The 26,591-nt window shown below is 35.2% G+C and overlaps 1 protein-coding gene across 1 annotated transcript in view; it reads right to left on the bottom strand.

Annotated features, from left to right (window-relative positions):
• LOC105729971 (growth arrest-specific protein 6-like) overlaps positions 1 to 26,591 on the bottom strand; it is a 643,000-nt gene that overhangs the window by 135,790 nt on the left and 480,619 nt on the right. The window contains exon 10 of the mRNA XM_064378894.1: positions 2,604 to 2,726. The gene's annotated coding sequence lies outside the window, so the exon portion shown is untranslated. The remainder of the gene's footprint in view (positions 1 to 2,603; positions 2,727 to 26,591) is intronic.

Below are 26,591 nucleotides of genomic sequence, written 5' to 3'. Positions count from 1 at the left end.
TTTATTTAAATAGTACAACAAATGTCCACAAAATGCTGATATCCATATTTTAAAGGGTAATTCAAATAAGTCTAATTCAACTTATATTAATGCAAAGAATAAGTATTTAATGACTGTTTAATTCAATGGCTGTAGCATTCAATAAAGTGGCCTTTGAAACCAACTGACGTCTACTGTTACCAGCCAGTAAATAAACATGAATGACTCATTACTGCACTCACATGAATGTTCATTTGCAGTGGCTTTAAAATGTACTGGATTTGAAAATGACCTCTATTGTTTTTATTTAATCATGTACATAAATAAATCTGAGATCACTGTACGTTTAACAGTCAAGCAAGCTGAATCCCTAGCAGTACCATCTCTAGCAAATAGTCATTTAAGGAGATGAAGAGAAGACTCTAAGATCAATGAGACTGAGTTAAGTGGCTCTTTGCAAGTGAGCTGCTCTACTCCATACCACCATCCCCAATTCTGGGCAAGTAGGAAGTCAATATTACCTATTATATCAAACTCTGGATTCTTGATTATCAAGCTCTTGATTTGTACAAATACTGACCTTAATTGTATTCAGTTTGTACAAATGGACTCAGCTAAATAAAACCATGGAAATCATTTCTCTAAATATCTTGTTGCTTATATGAGTGACCATGAGTAACTAATTTCAATTAAAATAGAGGAAAAGTGAAAGTAAATGAACTAGTGGGTACAAAGTCTAACATGCCTTATTAGCCTCACAGCTATTATAAAAATTATTATTACACCTAACAATGGTGAATTGCTGTGCTAGGTACTGCAAATATATCTATAATAATGACAATGATTATATAACAAAAATAACACTCAGTCAAAGAGAAATAAAAAGCTTGCGGCCTGTCAGGTGAAGGGAGGGTTCATGAGAAACACTGTGCTCATAGTACAGACCATGTTCTCTTCGGGAGTCATCATCCCACTTCTACCTTGAACACAATGCAGTCCTTGACTCTTTTTCTGAGACTGAATCAGTACTGGGATTATCATGGCCAAATAATTTTATCCAAAAATAAAGATTATTACATTTGAATGAGAAAAGAGCCTGGGTGAACTTAGGGTTTGCCTTTGTGAATTTATTCTTTTCCAGGCAGAGGATCCTTCTGGGATGAACCCTGTCCCAGGAAAGTCAAGACACAGTTGCCCTTGAACATCTGGCTCTCTACCTGGAGCCCTTCCTGTTGCTGCCTGCACAAACCTTGCTTGGAGGGAATGATAAAAGGAAAGCAATAAATTTTCCTACCTACTCACACCGACAATTTGTCTTGCCTTTGGTAGTCTCAGTGAAACCCACAGCCCTAACCTCAGGTGCCTTCAGTGGGGATATTTTTGTTTGTTTTGTTTTATCTTACCAACTTATTTGTATATGCCCCATCAGCCAGGAGCTTTGTTAAGGAAAAAAAAAGAATGTGACTTTTTAAGATCAACAATAGAACATAGTTAGAATAAATGCTTTTCTACTGTCATCTTAAAACAAATGAACAAAGAAATCTGGCTATATAGAATGCTCTGGCATCTTGGTAATCGGCTAGACAGAAAATAATCAGAAAGGACAGTTGGAAGGCATGGTAATACTGCTCCTTTTAATCTACTATTTTCTCTTTCAGAAATTAAGGGAAGAAAGCAATCTCTGTCCCCCTTTACAAAATTCCCAATACAGGCAGCAACTATGTTCATAAATAAGAGTACCACTTATAGTTATCGTTTGAGCACTACCCTTTATGCTAAGTGCTTTAGATGCATTATCTTATTTAATTCTCACAGCAATATTTATGGTTTAGAAACCACCATTATTCTGAATATTACCAATGAGGGAAGAGTCTTAGCAAAATAAAATAACTTGGCCCTGGTAATATAAATACTAAGTGACACAGCTAGGTCTCAAACATATTTCTTTGAATCCAGTGCACTTACCTGCATGCTATAATGCCTTAAAACACCACTTTGTAAAGTTTGGGCTTATGTTTCAATCTTTGCTTCTAATCAGTGAGCTCCTTCAGGACGTAATTTATTTCTCATTAATTTTTGTATCTCCTGAGCATGGAATAATGCCTGATACAGAGTAGGAACTCAATGATTGTCAAATGAATAAAATGATGACTTAATAAACAAAGGAAGGAATTAATTTTAAAAGGAAACAGAAAATTGAGGTTTGTGCAAAAAGCTAATTCTATACCAATAATATTATTCCTGTGGTTAGTTTTTTGCCCCTCCATTTACATTGTAGCAACACATGAGTATTTTATGATAAGTACCATTTTTACTTTAGAATTAAATGAAATGCTTTCAAAAATATGTACTTTACCCAGGGATTTAAATGAATGATTGAAATTCCATAATCAGAACATCACACAACCAAACCAGCGTATAATCATATGTTTCCCATAATAAGCTACTTGAAGTGTTCTTAGGGTTACAATATTGTAATCTAGACATAAGAGGAAGATCTGTGCTCTTGACAACATTCAACACAGGCACTTCAGCTGGCTCTGGATAAAAGACAAACCTCCTCCTTTGCATTACATAGATGTTCTCTCTTTCCTTATCAGTAAGCAGACAGTCCTAACTGTTACCTTCACATCCTTTGCCATCTTCCTCTAGCTTCTGGCCAGCTTGACATTTGCAGTAATAACTGCCAACTGTATTACAGCATCAATCTTGACAGCCAGCATTGCCAATGGTACATTCATTTATATCTGCAAGTGAATAATTAAACAGATTAGCCTCCTATAACTAGACATACAAAAAGAAACTTTGGTGTCTCTCTGATAAAAATGAACCATCACAGAATGACATCATTATTTAACCTCAGATTGCGATAAAACAATATTTCATTTTAATTAGAATGAATGCACTCTAATTTTGATGTGAAGAAACAGACAAGTCATAATCTTGGTATCTGAAATATTACTTTTGAATAATAAAATAAGGGCTTTTCTAGTTATGGATTTGAGGCAGTTATGGTACAGACTCAGAAATTTCACGTTTGAATCATCATTTGAGGATGAAATGGAGAACAATGAGAGAAACTAAACTATACTAGGTCACCTGCTTACCCAATAAATATGTTGTTATTGGCTTCTCAAATAATTATTACTTACCCACCACTTCATATTTGCCATTGTAGTGGACAGCGTGCCAAAGGTAGAGGGTATTTCTATGGTTTCCAAAGTTTAAAATGTAGCTGGAGTTGAGGACTAAACAGAAATGTGATTGGCCCATATGCAGCATGTGCCCACAGACCACTTCTAAACCCATGGCCATAACTCATCTTTACAGATAGGGCTCAATTTTATGTAATTCTCCAACCCAGTTAACAATTGGCAAGTACACCAATACATCTTCAAGTTTGATAGTGGCCTGTGAGGTGGCTTGGTTTATGTTTTTATCAAATGAGGTACCTCTTCTGCATGTTGACGAGCTGACTTGATAGATCTTTGCCTCATGAGATGAGTGTGGCTGGAAGAGGGGATGGAGTGAATAAGGAGGTATGGAGAGGCAGGGAAATTTGGGAGACAGAGGAAGAGGGAGACAGAGACAGGGAAGGGAGAGGAGAGTTTGGTCAGGAACAGCAGAAGTAGAAGCATAAATAAGTCAAGTCTTACTGAAGTGTGGACCCATCAGAGCAGAAAACAGCTGACACTGAAGGACCAGTCAGGTAATCGGCAGAGTGAGCACCAATGAGTCTTGATTGAAAGTAACTGATTTTGTCTGACCCCCTTGCTATGCAGCTTTGACTGTTTTGCTTGTTTTAAGTAAACTTTTCATTCAAGTGTGTCTGGCTTCCCTCATTCAGCATTGTTTATGAGATACATCCATTTTGTTACATATACTTGTAGGTAGTACATTCTTATTCCTGTATATTGCTCCCTTCTATGAATATACTACATTATTCATTTCACAGAAGATGAGCATTTAAATATTGTCTTATTTTTGGCTTTTGTGAATAGTGCTGCTATGAACATTCTCATATATGTCTTCAATGAGCTTGCCAATGCATTTCTGTTGGGTAATTCAGTTGACCCTTAAGCATTGTAGGTTTGAACTGTACAGGTCCACTTTATATGTGGATTTTTCTAAATACCGTCAGCCCTCTATATCAGCAGGTGCTGCATCCACAACCAAATATGGATTCTAAGTATAGCATTCACGGAATGTGAAACCTGCGTATGTGAAGGGCCGGTTTTTCATATACTCGAGTTCCATAGGGCCAGATGCAGGACTTGAGTATCAACAGATTTTGGCATACACATGTGTCCTGAAACCAATATCCCCCTGCAGATACTGAGGAGCAGTTGTATATCTAAGACTGAACTTTCTGGGTCAAAAGGTCTGAGGTGGTGTTTAGTATTTATAGACGAATGGTCTTCTTAAGAGGCTATTCTAATTTACACTCCCACCAGTGGTGTATTAGAGTTTAGATGCTACTCATTCTTGCCAACATTTGGGATATGCTGTGTTTTTCAATGATCTATTCTGGAAGTTTAATAATAGCATCAGGTTGTGATTCTAATTTGCATTTTCCCAATGATTAATCAGATTAAGCATATTTTCATATTATTGGCCATTTGGATAACATCTTGTTGAAATGCTCTTTCAAATATTTTTTCCGTTTGTCCAATTCTTAAAACATTTGTAATTTTACTTGTGTGTCCTCAAATAGGATTTTAAGAAAAAGTGGTGGCAATGATTATCTTTTTCTTGCTTTAAATCTCAGGAGAGCTTTTAACAGTTCAAGGTAGGTACGATGTAGGGTAGATACAGATTGATATAGATTGGTTTGATCAGATTTTAAAAGTTCCTTTCTAATCCTAATTTTATTCAAATTTGATTCAAAAATAGGTGTGAAGTTTTATCTACCACTTTTTTGAATCTATAATTAGATGTTTTTTCTTATTAATTCTGTTAACATGATAAATAACAGGATTGAATTTTGCCTCTCTAAAATAAACCTGGTCATGATACACTACTTTTTAAATATATGCCTGAGTTCACTTACCTAATACTTCATTTGGAATTTTTATGATTTTTTTTTCATTAGAGATAATAGATTTGCGTGTACTTTTTCTTTTTGGTAAATAGTCTTGCTTGATTTTGACACCCAGGTCATACTAGATACATTAAAAAAGTTAGAAGTGTTTTCTTATTTTCTATTGCTGAAATAATCTGTGCAAGATTAGTATAATTTCTTACTTACATGCTTGAAAGAGTCATTTATGGCAGTACCTGAGGCCTGGGATTGTGGGCGCGTGTGTGTGTGTGTGTGCGCGCGCGTGTGTGTGTGCGTGCATGTGTGTGTGCGCGCGCCTGTGTGTGTGCGTGTGTGTGCGTGCATGTGTGTGTGCGCGCCTGTGTGTGTGTGCGCGCACACCTGTGTGTGTGAAGGCTTTCAATTACAGATTCAATTTCTTTAACAGATAAGAATATTCAGATTTTTATTTTAATATGTGGGAATAATCATATATTTCAAGGAATTTGTCCCTTTCATATAAATGTCCAAATGTATTGCTGTTAAGTTGCTCACAATATTCTCATACTAATGTTTTAAATGTCTTCTAATTGTGCTGAGGTCACCTTTCCTATTCCTGAAATTTATGTGTGTCTTCTCTTTTTTTCTTATCAGTTTTGCTAGAAAATTATCAGTTTTATCTATCTATCTATCTATCTATCTATCTATCTATCTATCTATCTATCTATTTTGGCTATCATCTATTTTAGTCTTTTCCAAAAAAAAAAAAAAAAAGCCTGTGGCTGTATTGATTTTTCAGCATTGCACATTTTCCCATATAATTAATTTGTGTTATGATCTTTATCATTGCCTTTATTCTACTTTCTTGGGTTTCTTTCACTGTTCTGCTTCTAAGTTCTTGAGATGGAAATTTAGATAATTGATTTTTAGTCTTTCTTTTATAAAATATTCCTGGTTATCTGTAACAAATCACCCCAACACTAAGTGGCTTTAAAAGACAACTTATTATTATCTTCCACATGTCTATGGATTCTCAGGTAATAATCAACTGTTTGGTCCTCATTTGGAGTCCCACAGAAGGGAGAACTAAGGTGACAACTGTGGGTAGACCTGCATGCAGGCTTTGTCACTCCCACTCCCACGTTGGGATTTGGACTGAGATGGTTGCGACGTCTGGGTGGCTGGTCAGGTGTCTCCCTGTCGCTCATGCAGCTCCCCACACGCTGAGCTTCTGCTTTTCCCCTGCTTCGTGTCCTCAGGGTGGAGACGTTTTATATGGTGGCTTACCTCCCCCAGGAAGACCATGGCAGTAGATTGAAACAAAAGTTGCAAGGTTCCTTATGATCTAGACTTGGAAGCTACATAGCCTAACTTCTTAGATTTTTGTTAGTTAAAGCAGTTACAGGCCAGCAGAGATTGCAGAAGGGTGGAGAATTCCTCCTCTCAATCAGGGAACTGAACACACTGTGTCCCAACAAGAAAAAAGGATGGCAGCCTTGTTGGAAAGACCACATCACACTCACACGTTCGTTTTCCCAAAAATAAAATTACTAGCTGCACACCACACATTTTAATGATCATTCAACTCAAACTATTTTCTAATCTACATAAACATTTCTTCTTTGGGTTATTTTGAAGTATGCTTTGGGATTTCTTTTTTAAACATTTGAGAAATTTTCAATCATCTTGTTATAAAATGCTAGACTAATTCCACTGTGAACAAAAAATATACTCTGCATGATTTCAATTCTTTACAATTTGTTAAGGCTTGCTTTATATTGCAGCACACGGTCAATTCTGTTTTTTTTTTTAAATCTATGTATACTGGAAAATAATGTATATTCTGCAATGATCAGATTCTGCTTTCTTTCTGTACATATGTGCATGTATGTAATATATACTTTCACATATTATACATGTATATTTTAAATATGTATATTTAATTCATTCAATTTGTTAATCATGATTTTCATATCTTTATATCTTTAAGAATTTTTCATATGCTTGTTTTATCAGTTAGCAAGAGAAGCATAGTGAAATTGCTTTATTTAATTTTACATGTGCCCTTTCCTGACTACAATTTTTGTTTCATATAATTTGAAGCTCTATTATGAGGCACATGAAAACTTAGGATCACCACATCTTCCTAGTAGATTAACGCTTTGTTATTATAAAATGTTCCTCTTTAAATACCTAGCTATGCTTTTTCAGTACAACAGACTTTTTATGGTATTATTATAGTTGTATCAGTTTTCCTTTGGTTAGTTTCTTTTCTTTTGCTTAATGACTTAGCATGTCATTTCATTTTCTAAACTTTAGTTTTTCCCTTTTATGTATTCATTTATCTGAGAAACTGTCTCTCTATATATCTGTATCTACATTATTTTAATATATTTTAACCATCTTTGACTTTTAACTGTAGTATCATATCATTGACTTTAATGTAATTACTAACATATTTAGATTAAATTTACCATTTTGTTGTTTTTCTAAATTCACCATATATTTTGTTACTTTCATGCTCAACTCTTACTTTTCTCAAAATTTACTTCGGTGTTCTATTTGCCCTTTTTATTAGATTGTCGGTCGTATGTTCCTTTATTATTCTTTCAGTGGTAATTCTAGATAGTAAAACATCTATTATTAAAGTCTAATATAAATTAGTACTTTAACCACTTCCCAGATAATGCTAGAACCTTACACTTTAACTCTTTTTAAACTTTTCCTACCTTTTATACTATTGTATGTGTTTTATTTTTGGATATTTAAACCCCACAAGACACCATAGTTATTGTTTTATAGTCAGAAGTAATTTAAGTTTATCTACATATTTACCTTTCTGGTATTCATTATTGCTTCCTGCATTTCTGTGCTTCTTTCTGAAATAATGTCCTTTGGCCTGAAAATTGTACTTAGTATTTCTTTTCATATGGTTCTGCTGGCAATAATTTTTTTCATAGTCAGGAAATGGCAATATGAAAAAAAGTGATTTTTCACCTTAATTTTTAAATAAAATGTTTATGTTAGAATATTTTTTAGATTTACAGAAAAATCTGAAAGAGTACAGAGTTCACATATACTCCATACATCCCATATTTCACCGTTTTAGACATCTTATATTAGTGTGGTACATTTGTTATAGTTAATAACCCTAATGTTGATAGATTGCATTATCTAGTCCATATTTAATTAAGATTTTCCTAGCTTTTGCCTAATGTCCTTTTCCTGTCCCAGGATATTATATTTAGGTGTCATGGTCCTGAGGTTCCTCTTGGCTATGACAGTTTCTCAGACTTTCCTTTTTTTTGAGACTGAGTCTCACACTGTTGCCCAGGCTGTATTGTAGTGGCGCTATCTCAGCTCACTATAATCTCCACCTCCTGGGTTCAAGCAATTCTCCTGCCTCAGCCTCCCGAGTAGCTGGGACTACACACACAGCTAACTTTTTTGTATTTTTAGTACAGATGGGATTTCACCATGTTGGCTAGGATGGTCTCAATCTCCTGACCTTGTGATCTGTCCACCTTGGCCTCCCAAAGTGCTGGGATTACTTTGATGACTTTGATGGTTTTGAAAAATATTGGTCAGGCATCCTATGAAATGTCTCTCAAGTTGGATTTTTGTAGTGTTTTCCTTATTTTAAATGGGGATTGTGGGTTTTAAGGAGGAAGACTACAGAAGTAAAGTGCCTTTATTATCTCAGCATGACTTAGCACTGGTGATGTTGACCTTGATCCCTGGCTGATGTAGCATTTGTCAGGTTTCTCCAGTAATAAAGTTCCTCTAGTTTTTTCCTCTTTCCATAGACTTTGGAGCAAAGTCATTATGCACAGCCCACACATAGAAAGTGGAGAGTTATGCTACCCCTTGAGGGCAGAGAATCTACACACATTATTTGGAACTCTTACTTAGAGATCTGCCTCTTCTCCATTTATAATTACACCTGACATTTTGAATAATATTTTCAATGGAATAGAATTCTAGAGAGTTTTAAAAAGATTATTAACAGTGTCATTCTATCATTACTTAAACTTTCTTTTAAAAATAATTTGACTGTTATTCTCTGCCTGCTTTTAAGATTTTCCCTTTGGTTGGTCAACAAATACAATTTAACAGTTGGAAGAATAAGTTCCAGTAGTCTATTGCACAGTAGGGTGACTATAGCATACAATAAATGTGTTGTATATTTGAAATGGCTATATGAGAGAATTTTGAATGTTTCTATAATTAAGAAATGATCAATGTTTAAGGTGACAGATATGCTAATTACCATGATTTTACCATCACGCAATATATACATGTATCAAAACACCACATTGTGCCTCATAAATATGTACAATTATGCTGTGTTAAAATTTTATTTTTCTCTTATTTTTCTCCATATGTTTTACTATGATGTACCATGATATGTTTTTCTTTGTAGTTTTCCTCCTTGGAATTTTAGTGAATTTTGAATTTGCAGTTAGATGTCTTTCAGTTCAAAGAAATTGTTCTCACCAGTATCTATTCAAATATTGCTTTTGCCTCATTTTTATTATCCTTCCTTTTTAGTACTTCTCTATATGGGCTTATGATACTATTATCCATACATCATTTGCCCCATGCTATTTTCTATTATATTTTATTGTGTTTTGTTGTCTGCTTCAGTAGAGATAGTCTACTGACCTTTCAGGTTATCAATTCCAGAATCAGCTGTTCATAATATGCCATGAATCCCATCTATTACATTCTCGATTACAGTTATTTCCTTTTTCATTTCAACTATTTGCAGTTGATTCTTTTTATAAATTCTACTTCTCTGGTAAGAATTTCCATCTTGTCATAGCTTTGCTTGTTTTTATGATTCCACTCTCCTCTGCACTGCTTTATGATAAATATAGGAGCTGGGCCTGTAAACATTTCTCCCTTGCCAGCTTCTTGTTGAGCCTTCTTAGCAGAGGGCTCGGAAGGAAAGCTGCAAGAGGAAGAGGCCTCTCATTGTAGTATGAATACACTTTGCTTTTCAGGCTTGTACATTGTGGCTGCCAGCCAGCCACTTTCTTGTCAATGGGTAGTTTCTTCACCAGCAAGCAGCTACTCTGCCAGTGGGATATAAAAAACTTGGAGGTGCATTCACTTCAGCAAGTTTTACCATTCCTCCACTGGCAGCTTCCCAGTGAATTTCAGTGCCACCCTGGTGGACATGTTCCTGCCCACCATTCCTGAGCAGCAGCATTTCAGCAAACTTTCCTGCCATCCAGTGAGCCATAGCCATACCCTTTCCAGTGAGATTTGACTTTCCACCTGGCCAGGGAATTGAGACGATGCTTCCAAGTTTCTTTCAGTCCTGGGTACTCTCCTTCAGTCCTAGACATAGTGGCCAGTTTCTGCATATGCTATTCCTGTATTCTTCAACGTTCTCTTTATCCCTTTTAGTACTTTATCTCCAGTCTAATTAATACTTCTTCATAGTATTTTTCTCTGACCAAATCAATCTCTGGTTTCTGTCTCTTATGGATTCTAACTGATACACCTTTTCTCCAGTATCTTGATCCTTCAGATTTTGGCTTCTGTGTTAGTTCTGAATTTCAGTTTATGTCTCCCCAGCCCGGTGGGGCTGCTGACTGTTCCACATACCTTTTCTTTCTACTAGCAGCCACTTTCTTCCCACTTTTTTAGCCTTTTCACTGTGTCACTTATTAATCAATCCCTTGATAAGAAAGTTCACCTCACTGACTTCCCTGGCTGCCACAATATTCTCTAATGTCTTCAGATGTGTGGTTTTTTATATTAAATTATATGATACTACTTATCCCATCATAGCCAGAAAGAGAAGACCTATTCACACTATTTCTAGATTCTCCTTACTTTTCATTACAATATTCCAAAGAAAATTCCATTAACTTAGACATTATGTGCTTGTTTATTTTTCCTACACCTGACTCTGTCAACAAGCCAGGCATATACAACTAATAAACGTGTGGTAATTAACAAAGAATATATGGCTTTGTAATTAAGTTCCGTGCTTTGTGCTGCAGAATATCATAGAGAGAAAGATCAATAAAAGTTGATTTCCTAAGGGAAATTGGAGTACAAGTTTACATACAAGTTTAGATATTATTTTTTTAAGCTTAGTTTATTAAAGAAGGGGGCATGTGTTGGAATAAATCAGGTTTCAGGAATCTCATACTTCCACTCTTACGAAGTTATCCAAAAATATATTCCAAAGGAATTGAACTATGTTAGATACTTGCCATACACAATATCATGCAGGACACATAATAAACTGACAAGATCATACAAAGTTATTCAAAAAAGTATGGTCATTAAAAGGAAAGTGAAGAACAGAAACACACACACACACACAAAGCAAAAACATTGGTAACAACTTAAATGTTCACCAATGTGGGAATAACCAAGTAAGTTAAATGTATCCTGTGAGTGCAGTCATTAAAAATTATAATTGTTATGACTTATGCAACAATATGAGAAACTGTTATCCTGAAATGGATTATAATTGTTCCTGTGTTTTAGCTGCAACTACAAAAGCCATATATTCTTATGGAGAAAATTTGGAAAGCTTTACAAATGTAAATAATTTGATCTATAACAGTGGTAGAGTTATATCATTTAAAGTCTTATTTTTTGTTTTTGTATTGCTTGTGTCATCATTATTTAAAAAATAGGTCTGAGATTTCTGATAGGTAATTTTAAAAAAAGAGAATAAAACAAGAGATTATTTAATTTTCAGTGACTGTTGAAAAGGAAATACTTGTTTTTCAGGAGGGACAGACTTTTATGGACATTAAATTCTTATGGAATATCTTAAATGAGTTTTGAATATAAGGATCATTGGACAAAATAATGACAAAATCTCCAAAAGAGATTTTTCAAAAAATGCCAAATTTTTCATCTTTTTTTTTCTTATAGTGATATTTACTAAAATGTAAGACCTAATATAACAACATATCATGGCAAAATTACTTTAATTGAAAGCTAGGTTAATATAGCCCATTCAAATTGCTTCTGCCTGACTTTATCTGAAATAAATACAGAAATTTTAAAACAAAAGTAATGTCAGGTTTTTATAGCCCTGAAGAGGGCTTCGGAAAATAATGTACACTTTTGGACCAATTACATGCTGACTATGTCCACCAGTCTTTTCCACGACCTATTCTTTCATACTCAGCAATCTCACTCATTTATTTGACTGGCTCTGACTTCTACTCTTCTGATCTGAAAGACTGTGCTTCATATCCTTAAGGATTCAAAGAGCTGTCTCAGGGAGTGCCAGGACAGAGACAGCGTGTAGTATGAGACAGAGGAGCACCCTAGCATGTAACTAATTCAGTAAGTGAAAAACTGCTTTAATCTGTTTTACATATTGGATAGCTCTCAATTTAGAATTTGTTTAAATAAAGTGGTCATTATTATTGCTGAAAATACTTGAAAATTTCTTTCTTGGACTGTCATATCTGGTATGAGAGAGTTGAAAGCAAAGCCTTTTACTCATAAGGAATGTAAACAACTATATCTCTGTGAGATAATATTAGAGAAAATTATCACTAAAAATACATTAAAATAATGAATATCATGTCTAAGTGTCCCTTTCCACATGTCTATTGATCTTAAACCTAAAACTTATGTACATTATTAACAAATGTCAAATGTTAAATTAAACTTGGTCCTTATCAAGTCAAACTGATAAGTTCAGACTGACATTGGTAGATGTTAAGAAATAAAAGACAATTAGTGGTTTTGTTGGTCAAAATAGTAAATAAAAATAACATTAAAAAAGACTTAAATATACTTTTTGCTTAGAAGGAATTTTAGTAAAACATAAAACAGCTACAGATATTTTACAAATATATTTTATATTTTTGGAGCTAGAATAATACCAGGGTTAAAAAGCAAAAATGGAAAGGCTGATGAACTTCCCATGTAAACTTTAGAATCTACCAGGCAGAGTGACCAAAACTCAAAGTTAAATAAGAAATGAAGAAAACAACATTGACAGACATACAGTGAAGAGTAAATATGTGTGTGTGTGTGTGTGTGTGTGTAAAGAAAACATAAACAAGGGTAAATATCATACATAATGTATGTATATAAAGAAAAGGTAAACATTCCCAAATAGAAATTTAATTTCATTTAATAAAATGAAATCAATTGATTAAAAAAAGTCAGAAATACAAATGTCCAAAAGATGTCAAATGCTGTTGAATCTTATTGGTAGTTAAAAATTAAAACTAAAATAAAATTAATCCCATTAATTATCAAATTTATAAAGATGAAAATCAGTGCTACTGTAAAGGTGGTAATGGTGGGGAAAAAGGATGTACCACTTTGCTAACAGGAGCACAAACTAGGAAACAGTTTCTGAAATTCAAGTGGTTACAAATATCAGAATATGCATATACTTTTCTCTGCAAAAATTCTACTTTCAAGAATGTATCTTAAGGGTGTAATCACAATGTGCATAATGATTTATGTATTTTTACTACCAGAGGAGGAGGCCAGGCATGGTGGCTCACACCTGTAATCCCAGCAGTTTGGGTAGCTGAGGTGGGAGGATCCTGAGGTCAGGAGATTGAGACCATAATGGCCAAGATGGTGAAACCCCGTCTCTACTAAAATACAAAAAATTAGCTGGGCATGGTGGCGCGCACCTGTAGTCCCAGCTACTCAGGAGTCTGAGGCAGGAGAATCGCCTGAACCTGGACAAGGGAGGTTGCAGTGAGCCAAGATCGCACCACCACTGCACTCCAGCCTGGCAACAAAGCGAGACGCCATCTCAAATTAAAAAAAAAAAAAAAAAAAAAACAGGAGGAAAAATAGGAGCAATCTAAATATCGGTCGAATTTTAACTAGATTATGACACATCCAAGGAACCATTATACCATAATTAACAATTAGTCACATTCTAAAGTACTATTTCTTCACCTCTGCCAATGTCTTATTATGGCAGAGGTAAACAAATATTACTTTAAACATATTAAAGATGTGTTTATTACTTACATTTACATTTACAATGGTGATTCCATATGTAACTACTTACCAATATATATTTTTGGAAAAAAATGGAAAGAGATAGTCAAATATGCTAACAGTGGCTGTGTTCTTTTGAAAAGACTGGTCAGGTGCAGAGGCTGCCACCTGTAATCCCAGCACTTTGGGAGGCCAAGGTGAGTGGATCACTCAAGATCAGGAGTTCAAGACCAGCCTGGGCAACATGGTGAAACCCCGCCTCTACTAAAAATATGAAAATTAGCTGGACATGGTGGCGCATGTCTGTAATCCCAGCTACTCAAGAGGCTGAGGCAGGAGAATCACTTGAACCTGGGAGGTGGAGGTTGCAGTGAGTTGAGATCATGCCACTGCATTCCAGCCTGGGTGACAGAGCAAGACTCAATTTCAAAAAAAAAAAAAAGGATAAGGAATGGTTTTTGTTTTGTTGTTCCATATGTGCCTGTTTCCCCAACTTCTTTGCAATAACCATGCTTTCAGGAAAAACAGCACAATAAATACAAAAATTCCCTTAAAGTTAAGGCTAAAGTTTCATACTATCATCTTTCCTTTTTGTTTACTCTCTGCCATGGTGCACAATTTTATCACTTTTGGTGCAAAATTTGTATTCCCTTGAATTTTAAAATATGTAGTGTGGCTTTCTAAAATGAATGATCTTCAAAATGTTGCTTGTTGAGTTACTTCCTAAAGAGCTTAAAGCTACTTTATGATACGGAACATCAGTATTCTATTTAGTCCATTTCTACAGCCAAAGCTATATCAGTCTATCAGTTGATTGCTCCTACTTGAGAAAACAGCAATGCACGTGAAGGTTTCTGATCAGAAGAACTCTTCACATTCAGATTATAATGACAGCGTTATAGAATAACCTTAGTGAAAGTTATAGAAGAGACCATGTATTCCCTGAATACTCAACCCACACTTACACACTGAAAATTTGATGAAAGGAGAGGATGTCACACATCTGTACCAGAAAACCGAGGAAAAACTCTTTGGACATTTTCCTGGGCAAAAAATATGTGACTAAATTCTCAAAAGTAAATGCAACAATAAACACAGACAAATTGAAGTTCATTAAACTTAAAAGCTCCTGCACAGCAAAAGGAATAATCAATAGAGTAAACAGTTTACAGAATGGGAGAAAATATGTGCAAACTATGCATCAAACAAAAAACTGATATCCAGAATCTACAAGGGACTCAAACAACACAACAAGAAAACAAACAGCCCCATTAAAAAGTGGACAAAAGATATAAACAGACAATTTTCAAAGGAAGACATAAAGGCAGCCAACAAACGCATGGAAAACTGTTCAACATCATTAATCATCAAAGAAATGCAAACTAAAACCAAAACGAGATGCCATCTTATAGCAGAATAGCTATTATTAAAAAGTCAAAAATCAGCAGATGTTGGTTAGGGTACAGAGAAAAGGGAAGGCCCATACGTTGTGGATAAGAAGGTAAATTAGTACAATGACTAGGAAAAACACTGTGATTTCTCGAAGAACTAAAAGTAAAATGACCATTCAGTTCTGCAACCCAAAGGAACATAAGCCATTATATTAAAAAGACACCGGCATTCGTATTTACTGCAGCGCTATTCACAATAGCAAATTCATGGAATCAAGCTTGGTGTCCATCTAATGGATGACTGGACTAAAAAAATGTGGTATATATACACCATAGAGCACTATTCAGTCATAAAAATGAATGAAATCATGTCCCTTGCAACAGCATGGATGTAAGTGGAGGCTATTTTCCTGAGTGAAATAACTCAGAAACAGGAAGTCAAATACTGCATGTTCTCACATAAGTGGGAGCTAAACATTGAGTACACATGGACATACAGAGTAGAAAAACAGACACTGGAGGCTCCAAAAGGTGGGTGTGGGTGTGGTAGGGGTGTGAGGATGGAAAAATTACACGTCAGGTACAATGTTCATGATTTGGGTGATGGGTGCGCTAAAAGCTCGGACTTCACCACTGAGCAATATAACCATGGAACAGAACTTCATTCGTATAACTCAAATTCTTAAAAATTAAAATTAAAAACTAAACCCTTTGAAGAAAACTAAATTTAACAGGCAGGCAACTTCCCTGGATAGGTGACAATTACAAATGAAATGGCTTTTATCTGGCTTATTTAGGTCGTAATCTACCAGGGCACAAATCAGCGCACAGTAAGCTCCTTTATGAAATATTAGCCCCTGACTTTATAAATCTTAATTTTGTCATCTTTACAGTAAGGAGAAACAAAATAACTACTTTACAAGGCTGTTGTGAGAATCAAATTAGGTAATTCATTTAAAATGCTTAGCACCGTTTCTAGCATGAACTCTATAAGCAGTAGACTTTAGTATTATAATTATTAGCTAAACATTAGCTATTATTATCACATACTTAAAAATTCAAACCTGGTTCATAGAAGGTGATCAATTGCTTTCTAATTTGTACTGAACATAAATTCAGTTTTAATATAAATGGAATTACAAGTTCATAGTAACGTATGCCACATTTTTGCTCTAAATCACAGAAAGCTCAAAAGACAATCTTGCTTTTTTCCTGACAGCACTATTACTATGCAATTTTGCTACATGTAAGTATAAGCTGAGATTTTTAAAAAGTTCACTGAATAATCCAACCAAAGATGGACTCCATTACTAGTACAATTTCACTAATCAGTTACATATTGACATTAGTAAATAACAGACATACATATTTATAACAGAATTATAAATACAATTCTGTTGTTTCCCACTTAATTAAAACAAATAGGAAAACACAGTGCATATTTGGTGGCCTCTGATTACTCAGGGGAAAAAAAAAAAGACCGAAAATGTAAACTTGTTACTATCCAGTGAAAATCAGTGTGCATAAGTAAATAAATTGAAAGTGTTGGTTTTGAAGATGGTTCTGAAAACCAGGTCAATACTTAGTATTTTGAATAGCGGTTTTATAAGATATTCACTGCATGATAGATTTCGGGCTGTTTCATGCTCATGTGTCCAATGTCATTCAAGGTTGCAAATAAATTTGGCCTTTCAAAAGCAAGATGAATGACAAAAATTTTCTGGCATATAGCAAGTCTTCCAGGTTAGGCATGACAAAATTTCAATGATATCATCAAGGCTATCAATCCATCTGTAATGGCATACTGCAGTCTCTCCAAGAATTAAATACGATGTTTGTAAGAGCAGTGCTGCATTTCTGCTTGCAGGAACTGCAAACACATAAAGGTTCTGTTAAATTACCTATACAAATAAGTTGTTAATTTTAATTTTTGACAAAATGTGTGGATTTGGGATCCTTAATATTTGATCATATTCCTAAAACAGACTTCTATTTTGAGTCATGTGACCCATTTAGTTTGTGGGTATACAATTTTAGTGATAGCTCATATGCTTTCAGGGATGTGGCAAATAAACAGAACAGGTGGCACAACATATGATGAAGAGACAAAAGGAGAAGAGTTTCAACTTAATTCACATCCTTCTCCAAGTCAAATATATTTGATCCAATTTAGCATGTATATTTTTGCTTATTTTAAAAATAGATTGGGTATATTTGCTTTGTGAAAATTACCCAAAAAGTGCACACACATCTTATGTATCATAGTCATTTTCAAATCAATAGACTTCATGAAGTGATGACCTAAGCTTTTTGTCGCAATTAGTTTTTCAACCAGTCAATTTCTTTTTAGGTCTCAAGCTTAATGTAATTCTCTATAGGTTAAAGTAAGATATGGCATTAATCAACATCTGTGAAAATTCATATATGCCCACAAATAATTGGGAAGTACATTTAAACTTAAATTAAAAGACTCAATGTTTTGGGTCTTTGTGCCCTGATTGTTTAGAATATAAAATTATACATGAAGTTTTAATAAATGTATCTGTGTTCTGAAGAATTTAGATAATACCAATAGAATAACTGCTATAAATGGTTTTAATTTGAGGCTTTTATTTAAAATGATGTTTATGCAGTTCCATTTCAAGACCAGAATAAGTTGTTCTATTTCTAGTCACTAGAGAACAAACTCAGAGCCTCAAACAAAAGAAAAATCTTGACCTTCATGAGTCTCCCAAGGCTCAACCAACTTCCTCCTTATACTATTCATCATTGATAGCAGATATAAAAAATGGAGGAATGGACAATCATAGCCATCAGGCAATAGACTGTTGAGTTGCAAGCTCTGAAATCTAGGTTTGAATTCTAGTTCTACCTCTTCTGTGAGACTGTGCAATTCACTTCCCTACTGTGAACCTTCTCTTATTCATTTGAAAAGGGCATGATGATATTCATAGAAATATTAAGAAGTATAAGTGTGATACTACCTATGAAAATGCCCTGTAAATTTTGAAACCAAACATAACTGCACTCACAGGTAACAAACACAAACTGTTTATATTTTTTTCTTTCATATTTCTATTAGTGGACTTTTAAAAGCAGTGCAGCAGAAATTCACCTAATAAAAGGTATTACGGAAAAAATCAAGTCACATTTTGGCAAAAAAGAAACTTACATTAAACAATGGCTACTTTATTTTTTATTTTTTTATTGTACTTTAGGTTCTGGGATACATGTGCAGAATCATGCAGGATTGTTGCATAGGTACATACATGGCAATGTGGTTTGCTGCCTCCATCCCCCCATCACCTATATCTGGCATTTCTCCCCAGGTTATCCCTCCCCAAACTCTCCACCCCCTGCTGTCCCTCCCCTACCTGCCCCCAACAGACCCCAGTGTGTTATGCTCCCTCCCTGTGTCCATGTGTTCTCATTGTTCAACACCCCTTTATGAGTGAGAACGTGGTGTTTGATTTTTCTATTCCTGTGTCAGTTTGCTGAGAATGATGGTTTCCAGATTCATCCATGTCCCTACAAAGGACACGAACTCATCATTTTTCATGGCTGCAGAGTATTCCATGGTGTATATGTACCACATTTTCCTTGTTCAGTTTATCCTTGATGGGCATTTGGGTTCGTTCCATGTCTTTGCTATTGTAAACAGTGCTGCAATGAACATACGTGTGCATGTGTCTTTATAATGGAATGATTTACAATCCTTTGGGTATATACCCAGTATTGGGATTGCTGGGTCAAATGGAATTTCTATTTCTAGGTCCTTGAGGAATCGCCACACTGTCTTCCACAATGGTTGAACTAATTTACACTCCCACCAACAGTGTAAAAGTGTTCCTATTTCTCCACATCTTCTCCAGTATCTGTTGTCTCCAGATTTTTTTAATGATTGCCATTCTAACTGTCATGAGATAGTATCTCAATGTGGTTTTGATTTGCATTTCCCTAATAACCAGTGATGATGAGCATTTTTTCATATGTTTGCTGGCCTCATATATGCCAGAATATTGAAAACAGAAGCCATTATATAATAATGTATCCACAAAATGCAACCTACATTTCTAAAGATACAATTATTTTTAAAGTACTTTTCAAAAGGTTATGAAGACACTAAAACTAAAGTTATGTTGACTTGTAACAAATCAGTAAATTAACAAGTCTAAAATTATTTACCTTCTTACTGTAGTTTTTAATCTGTTAATAATTCGGTTATATTTAAAACATTTGGGGTGTTTATTAAGGTATTTTTAACAGAACTTTTCAGTTGAAATTAATAATCACATACTAACTATTGTGACATGCTCAAGGCTATGGGGTTTGGACTGAATCTGAAACTGAAATTCTATATTTACTTGGATAATTCACTTATTCTTTCCATTCTTCAGTTTCTTCATCTGTAAAATGAGTGTAATAACAATCATACCTGCGCCATGAGTTGTTGTGAAGACTGAATTATTACATGTCAAATGAGCAGTCTTATAGCCAGGATTCAGTAAGTGTGACATTAATCCTGCTATCATTGTTTCCCAAATATTAGTTACATATGAAATTTGTTCTCTCTCTCTCTTCTTTTTATATCTTTTTGTCTAATTCATAGCAAGGAAACTTTCTGTATTATTCTATTTTCATGCTACTGATAAAGACATACCCAAGACTGGGTAATTTTTTTTTCATTATCTGTGGTTTTCTTTTTAATTATTTTAAGTCTTATGATCACACATAATTTTTAAAGTTGTGTATATCTCCTCTACTTTAATCCTTTTAGGTTGGCAAGAGCACCATTCCCAATCACAAATACACAGCAGTTGTACAGTTCTGTTTCTGAACGGCTGTTTGAAGACAATCCTAAATCATAACTTAGTTTGACCTAGATTTAAAGAATCCAAAAGTGAAGTTTAATTGGCGACTATTTTAAAAGCATGTGACCGTATAGATCATCTATAAAATGTGTGAAGTGTTAAATAATTTTTGATATAACACATAAACCACACTAAAATGCCTTTCAATAATTAAAAGGAACCATTTTAAATACAGGGAATTCTAATTAGATTGGCATAGTTAAGGCCAAAAATATAAAGTAGCCATTGCTACCTATTTATCTTCAACCCTTACCTTTAAGAGGCAAATGAACACAAAACACAGGTGAATCTTGCTTGGTTCTGAGACAGTGAAGGAATTTTCCCCGTCTTTAAATATATTCACATAACCAGTTATATAAATCTAAATAAAAAACCAGTCTCCAGTAAGTTTTAGGATAGCACTCACCATCTTTGTGAAAAGTTTAACATTACTAATGAAGTGTAATCATATCTGTAGAAGGGGTAAACAGTGATAGCATTTGCTAAATTGGAATTACTATTAAAATTTAAAAACTGAACATATTCATTTAACCAGAAGCCAAGGACTGGGTAATTTACACAGGAAAAAAGGTGTAATGGATTTACATTTCCATGTGGCTGGGGAGGCCTCACAATCATGGCAGAAGGAAGAGCAAGTGAAGTCTTACACGGATGGTGGCAGGCAAAGAGAGAGAGCTTGTGTAGGGGACCTCCTCTTTATAAAACCATCAGATCTCACCATCACAAGAGAAGCATGGGAAAGACTTGCCCCCATGATTCAATTGCCTCTCATGGGGTCCCTCCCACAACACCTAGGAATTCAAGATGAGATCTGGGTGGGGACACAGCCAAACCATATCGCTTTTCAAAGCAAATTGCCTTTAATTCAAATTCCTCATCAAGTTTATAAATAATTCTCATTAAGTAGCTCCAAAAACTAGATCCATTGTGTGATGTGACGGAAGGTTGCAGGTTTGAAAAGTATACAGTCATAGTGAATTCTCAGCTTTTCTCCATGAAGGCAAAAAGTCACAGGCACAAATTTACAACACAACTAGCAGAAATATGATAAGGAAATAAATTCAATTAGCTCTTTTGGTTTATATTTTCTTTATCAGTAACATGAATAATTATAATCACCAATTATATATCGTCTTACATAGGCAAAATTTGCATATTTGCTTCATATGTTCACATTTAGGGTTTCATTTGAACTTCACACATCAGGAGGTAAAGTAGGTCTTATTATTAATAATAGTGGGATATAACTTTCTCAATTGTGGTAGCCATGGTTGAGAAACTTCTATCTGACAAGAGCATTTAAAAAAATCACGTGAGCCTCTATAGTGTGAAGTAAAATGAGGTGTCCTAAATCTTTCAGCTGAATTCTCAAATCCTCCTTCATTCAGGCATCATTATAAGACAATGGTAGAAACAGATGTCACATTAGTGCTAATAATGTTTGTTTTACACATGACATTTATCTATTCTCTAACATGTCAAGGAGATAAATTTTAAATTCATTTATTTGTGAAGTACAAGACTCTTTATGACCTAGAAACTTTCCTGGCCCAAGGTATGACAAGCAAACTCAACTATTGAGTTATATTTTATAAATAAGAAAACTGAGGGTCTAAGGTATTATAGTCATTCCTTCACTTAGTAAATATTTATAGAACATCTTTATACTGGGCCCAGGTTATCCAAGGATCAACCCCACTATTAGTATAAACGATAAGCCCTCACTCCCATGCTAAGTAAGCTCACTGGATTATGTGATAGATACAATTCAACAAGTTGCTGTAAATCAAGCACATACAATATTAAAATCCAAAATCACTAAATCCAAGCTTTCTGGCTCCACAGTAGCTTTCGTCTTCCCTTCTCCGAGCCACGTATTTAGAAATTATTGCCCCTTATTAAAAGAATTTACTGTTTCCCCTCCCTATCTAAACTGCCATATTACTTTAATATGGCTAAAGTCGTTACCCAGATGATGCAATATATATCTGCCCAATCACTGGACAGTCAGCCTTTGCAATTGTGACAATTGACATGTTTATGAGCCTATTAAACATTCTCTCATTCTTACTTCATTTAATTTTCAATCATAAAAGAAAGAGCTCACTATGCAAAAACATTTTCTGCCCCTCTGAATATTGATCTCAAGAAATGATTTTTGCACACATTCACGTAACATGAAACCTGATGGAATATTCATAAATCTTCTCAAAATCTGTTTTCTGGCATAGGAGTAGGAGAGGAGACCTGGAGTCAGAGTGGGTTCAAATTTTGGCTTTCCCACTTATTATCTCTGTGACTGTTTTCTGTTGATGTTGCTCTGTAACAAATCACCCCAATATTTGGTGACTGAAAACAACAATTATTTTGTTAACTTACAGTTTCTGTGGGTCAGAACATTGGGACAGGCTGGGCTGAGCAGTACTTACTGGCTCCAGAACTCTCATGCAGTTGTAGTCAGAGAGTGGCTGGAACTGGAAGGGCAGTGAGGAACTAGAGCTATTGAGGGCTAGCTAGACATCTCTCTCTCTCTCTCTCTCTCTCTCTCTCTCTCTCTCTCTCTCTGTGTGTGTGTGTGTGTGTAATCTCTAGCTTCCCCTAATGGCCTCTCATTTGGGCCTCTCTGGGCTCGCTCCAAGCATGACAGCTGGGAGTTACAGCAGTATTCTCGTGATTAAGATGCATGTTGTATCTTCCTTCCTGAACCAGCCTTGGAAGTGACTTCTTGTCATTTCTACCACCTTCTGTAGGTTTCATGCCAGTCCCAAACCAATACAATTCAAGCAGAAGAACTAGACCTCCCCTTTTATTGTGGCAATGGAAAAGTTTGAGAAGAATATAAATAGAGATATTATTATAGCCATTTTTGGAAAATAAAATATGGCACAGAGAGCTTGGTCAAGTTACCTAACTTTTCTATGCCTCTATTTTCTCCTCTATAAAATGGGCATACTATATAGCACTTCATAGGATTTTCCTGAGGTTTAGAGTAATTAGTACTGTTTAATTGCTTAGAACATGCCTGACACGGAATGGCACCTCATAGCCTTTAACTATCATTAATGTCTCCAAGTCTCAGAACAATACCACCTCTTCCATAAAGCCTCCCCTACTACTCTCGATTTTTTCATTTTCTCTTCAAACTTACCACTGCTTTGAGTTACGTCTTTTCTAATAGACCTTCTCCAATTTTATTTTAATTATGTGTTCACATACCTACATCCTCCAGTGTACTATGAACTTATCAAGGGCAGGAACTGAAATGGTTACTCAGTAATATTAGTTTGTTTATTTGGGAATGACTCAGTCCACAGTATGGGCATAAACAGAAGCAACAAAAATGCAAATTAAAGAGAATTTTGACAACAAGGTAAAATAACACAAAATAAAGAAGGTAAGATATACACCATAGTGACTCATCTCCAGTTAGGTTTACTCTTCTATCAGAGCTTTAAAGGTTGCAGTTGTCTTAATAAAGGGTAACAGGAGATGGAATTTCCAGGTGAGACAATAGAGCCCTGAGTTGGAAAACTCTGGTCTCAAATTAACATCCAGAAAGTAGATTAAGTTTGTTTGTAATAGACTAGTTAAAGTTTAACTAGCTTTCTTATCACTGTAATTAAACATTTAAAGTGTGTATAACTAAAAATATTTGCTAGAAGAAAATGGCACTTGAGAATGAACGAAAGCTTAGAACTGGTAAGTGATGTGAATCTGTAGCATTTTATTTTTAGAAGAGAAATCAATATTAATGTCAATCTAATGCAACAAAAATATGTCCTTGAATATCATATATAAATCTACAAAAGCTTTCACAAGAAAGACTGCCAGCCTCCTTTACCAGTAGGAATGTACCTGCGAATCACAGGAATGTTCTGCAAAATTTTAAGCAGGACTTGGCCTCCTTCTCCAAGAATCATCATTTACATTCAATAAAAAAAGAAAATCATAGTACATGAAAATTTCAAAGAGCCATTTGTGAATAATACAGGCCTAGAATTCGCATTTGCCTTCTTCCAACCCCCCCAAGCAGAGAGATGTTCAAAAATGAATTTTATAGTTGAACTCTAGGAATATCAGATCTCAGAAACAACAGACAAAGAAACTCTCTTAATTAGCTGTGATGAACGTTGATTATAGAGCGCGGATATAACAATGATTACAAAAGGAAAAAAAAAGTGACGCGTCGGGTCCCATGTATCAAGCACAGTTGTGTAATTAGAGAAATTTAATCACAGCAGGCAAATGTGATATATTTGTATTTGTACCATTTTGTGGATTCACTGGCAGAACTGTCCTCAGAAAATACAAAAGCAATAAAAGCATTCCTATTTTATATGCTTTATCTCTAAGCAATTTAATTCTTGAAGATCTTTTTTTTTTTTCTTGGTCATTTTTTTTACCTCCTGCTCAAATCCCATAGAAAACTCATTTCTTTCACAGCAAAATACTCATTACCTTATTAGATTGTTCTTTTCAGTCTGTCCCTAGCTGATTAGGATGAACAGAAGTCACATATGCTCTCAGGGAAAAATAAACTGTTTTATCTGAAATGTTTGATTTAAGAGATGGCCCCTCATTTGAGTTTCTGAAAGGGAACAGGGTAGAATAGCTATGTCTAAAGATGAATCCATGAACAGCACTAGTGCTCTCAAGTTCTGTGATATCAGCCAGAGTTTTGCTAGCTCATGAATAAATTCTCAAACATAAGAAGTCACTTGGTCAGCTGAACTCCCATAAACGATTTGGTAACCTGTTAGGAGGTCATAGAGTTTATCATGAACAAGAGTCTGGCTAGGAGCTTGCGGTCTTTTGATTTCCTGATGAAGTTATGGATGAGAAGAAGAGGTCACCCAGGCAGTACAAAGCCAAACCAAGTCAAAGCAAAAAAACCTCACAGAAACCTTAGCTGGCCCACATTATTCCCAGCAAGAGATTTCTGCTTTGCACTGATTACTCATAAAACCTTTTTCCCTGAGAAAAATTTATATTTTTGCTACTGTTGTTCTATAATTAGGTATTTGTGCTGGAGTTAGACGCAAACATGAAAAAGCTGTTCTCACAATGCATTTGAAAATGGCATCTGAGTTATCATTGGTGAAGCTGAATTAAACTATATAATTTATCATTATGACTGTATCTGTGTTTGCCCTGGAAACTCTACTTAAGTATAATAAAAAAGAGAAAAAACACGAATCATTAGAAGGTTTTACACACACACATACATACATACACACACACACACCACACACAAAAAAAACCCCACACACTCCTTATACCTTAGTACTTTGTGTAATTTCTTTGACGTTTGTATACAATGATTTTTTTCTATGTTCAACCTGATAGAATGCAAATATATTCGCCCAGGTAATAATGTTACTTAAGATATTCAGAATTCCATCATCCTACAATTTAAACTGCAGAAAAGTTTCTCTTTGAGAAAAAGAATCTTGGTACAAAATATGGTAAAAATGGGAAGAAACTATACCCAATTTTCACCTATATGTACTAAAGAACCTCAATCTAAATCGATTTCCAATTCCTTTTTGTGAGCATATTCATAAAAGAAATTAGATATCATTCTTCCTCCCCATGACACACACATAAACCGTATCTATTTAAATAAACTTTTGTATCTGACCTTGGAGCCCAAATGCCTGTTGGGACAAGGCAGGCAACAGAAATGAGTGAAACACGCACAGATGCAAATGACCAGTGTACACCATGGGTGGTGGGGAAGGGTAACATTGTCCACAAGAAGAAGGTGGCCTAAGATTGTCAGATCTTCTGCTATGTTAAGAGAAGCTGTAAATTTTATATGAAACCTGTCTCTCTCTTTTTTTTTTTTTTTTTTTGAAACAGGACCTTGCTCTGTTGCCCAGCCTGGAGTGCGTGGCAAGATCATAACTCACTGCAGACTCATTCTCCAGAGCTCAAGCAGTCCTGCCACCTCAGCCTCCTGCACAGGTGGGATACAGACGCGCACCACCACAGCTGGTTTAAAAAAAGTTTTTTTTTGTAAATATAAGGTCTTGCTACGTTGCTGAGGCTGGTCTTGAACTCCTGGCTTCAAGTAATTCTCCTGCCTCAGCCTCCCAAAGTGCTAGGATTACAGATGTGAGCCACCACACCTGGCCCCAAAATCTCTAGATATAGTTTGGATGTGTATACCCTCAAATTCTCATGTTGAAATGTGACCTCCAATGTTAGACGTGGTCCTAATGGGTGGTGTCTCGGTCATGGGGGCAGATCCATTATGAATGGGTTGGTGAAATCCCCTTGGTAATCAGTGAGTTCTTGCTCTGGTAGTTCATGTGACAGCTGATGGTTTAAAAGAATCTGGGACCTCTCCCTTCTCTGTCT

Source organism: Aotus nancymaae, unplaced genomic scaffold (assembly GCF_030222135.1).
Source record: "Aotus nancymaae isolate 86718 unplaced genomic scaffold, 86718_ANA_hifiasm-v0.15.2.pri h1tg000019l, whole genome shotgun sequence".
Taxonomy (NCBI): Eukaryota; Metazoa; Chordata; class Mammalia; order Primates; family Aotidae; genus Aotus; species Aotus nancymaae.
The sequence above is the reverse complement of the archived record's forward strand: the minus strand, read 5'-3'. Positions and strand labels throughout refer to the sequence as shown.